The sequence below is a fragment of the Pteropus medius genome, unplaced genomic scaffold (assembly GCF_902729225.1).
Source record: "Pteropus medius unplaced genomic scaffold, Ma_sr-lr_union100, whole genome shotgun sequence".
In the NCBI taxonomy this organism is placed as follows: Eukaryota; Metazoa; Chordata; class Mammalia; order Chiroptera; family Pteropodidae; genus Pteropus; species Pteropus medius.
In genome coordinates, this window is record NW_024341893.1 from 1,176,639 (window position 1) to 1,179,026 (window position 2,388).

Here is a 2,388-nt window from a genome sequence, read left to right on the forward strand (position 1 = left end):
TATCTTTAGTAGATAGTACCAAAGAGTTTTTTTATCTTTATTTTAATATTTTAATATTATTAATGCCTAACGTACTTCCTAGATAGATGGTCTCCCACCCACGTACTGACCAGGCCGATCCTGCTTAGCTTTCGAGATCAGACATCTGGCTTGTTCAGGGTGGCATGGCCATAGACCATGGACTATGGCTCTACTGGGCTTGAACTCAAGACCTTCTGCATGTAAGGCAGGCGTGCTAACCGCTACAAAGAGTTTTACAAAGTAGTTGTAATAATGTCTTCTCCTCCCACCAGCCACGTTGGGACTTTTTCATTGCTCCACATCCTCACCAATACTTGACATGCCAGGAGTTTTATTTTAAGCCATTCTGGTGGATGTGTAGTGGCAATGGTTTTAATTTGCATTTCCCTGATGAGTAATAAAATTGAACACCTTTTCATTTGCGTGTTGGCCTTTGGGATATCCTTTTCAATGATGTGCTTATTCAAGCGTCTTGCCTGATTTTCTGATGGGGTTTCCGTTTTTAAAGTGGATTTATTCTTCATATGCTCCAGGCACCAGCCATTTGTCGGTTGCACGTACAATAAACATCTACTCTGTGGCTTCCCTTTTCACTCTCTCGATGGCATTTTTTTTTTTTTTAACGCCTACAGCACCTGGTATTCCTAGGTGGTCTCCCATCCAGGTACTAACCAGGCCCGACCCTGCTTAGCTTCTGAGATCAGACGAGATAGGGCACATTCAAGGTGGCATTCGATGGCATTTTTTAATGGTCTTTAGTCCAATTTTTCAATCTTTCTCTAATGGAGAATCACTTTTATAACTTAGTTAAGAAATATTTCCAGACCTCCAAACATGCTGATATTCTTTTACGTTATTTTCCCAAAACATTATTATTTTACATTTAAGTTGGCAGTCTATCTGGAACTGATTTTGTGTGTGGTGTGAGGTAGGGTTTTAATTTTTATCAAATACACGTAGCTAGTAAAATAAAGATAAATGAGTCTACTTTCTTAAGAACATTTTTTAAAAGTATTTTTCCATTATGAAAGTCATATCTTATTACTAAGAAAATAAGAAAATAAAAAGACCCAGAGAGGTTTAATGGTTCAGGGAACTGACAAGCCTGGATCCGAATCCTGGTTCTGCCACTTCTTGGCTGGGTAAGCTTGGGTGAGTACTGCCTTTCACTTAGCTTCTGTATCCTAATCTCTAAAACTGGCATCACAGTACCTACCTCACAAGTGCCTGAAAAGATACAGTATGTGAAGCCCGTAACATGGGATGGGGCACAAAGAAAGAGCTCAACTTAGTTGCAGCTGCAATTAATCACAAAGGATTTCATTTAATCACTCAGTGTCCATTTACCCCTAAACTACCTCTGGTAACCGTGGGTGGCCCCCTTCGAGCATGTTTTTCTTAGACACAGACTCAGCATTGAGTCAAGATCATACCATCATCCAGGGTTATTTTTACTAGACTCTTCTAAACATTATTCTACTTTGGCTGCGTGATATCGTATTGTGTGACATACTTTGCCCATTCTGCCAAGAAAGGTAGCCTTAATAGGTAAAAGCCAGGACTTTGGAGCCAGGTGGCCCGAGTTCAAATCCAACTCCAGCCTTTAGTAGTTATGAGTCCTTTGCCTCTCTGTGCCTCAATTTTCTCAACTGTAAAATGGGGATAATATACCATACTGCATACTGGATATGTTTTAGAGAGTGGCTATGAGAATTAGATGAGTGAATGGATGTAATAAACTAAAAACAGTGCTAAAAATACTGCTTGATGTAAACCGAGTCCTCAAAAATCTTAATAAAAATATTTCGAGATTTTGCAATTCATCATAAAAAAATAAAATGGACTGATATCCATCAGAGGACTCAACAGATGTGTGGCTAAAACACGAATAGTAAAATGCTAATGGCAGAATCCAGGTGTTGGTATATACGTGTGCTCCTTGTAGAATTCTTTTGATTTTCCTGTGTGTTCGAAAACTTCTATAGTAGAAGGTTGAGGCAAATACTTGAGGAGATCCATGCAGCTGCTGTTGTTGATGGCTGTGGTAAAACAGAGAAGCTACTGATTTCTGAGCACCTGGTGTGTGCCAGGCACCCTGGATGTGAGACGGTTCATCTGATGGCCCGGGCGATCTGTAAGGCAAACTTCACAAAGCCCATTTTACAGATGTGGAACCCGAGGCTAAGCAAGGCTTAGCATGTCACTGTGTGGCTTCCAGACCCCTGACTCGGTGGGGAGCAGAGGAAGAATATAGGAGCAGAGGACGTGAATGGCAGAGGGACAGCTCCCTTCAGGGAGGGTGGCATACGCCTGGTGACCTGGGCCGACAGGTGTTGGGGTCTTTCCTGGGGAATGATCCTCATTATC

At 41.4% G+C, this 2,388-nt stretch overlaps 1 pseudogene; it reads right to left on the bottom strand.

Moving 5' to 3' along the window:
* Positions 1–644: 644 nt before the first annotated feature.
* LOC120596887 (uncharacterized) lies at positions 645–761 on the bottom strand (annotated as a pseudogene).
* Between the last annotated feature and the right edge of the window lie 1,627 nt (positions 762–2,388).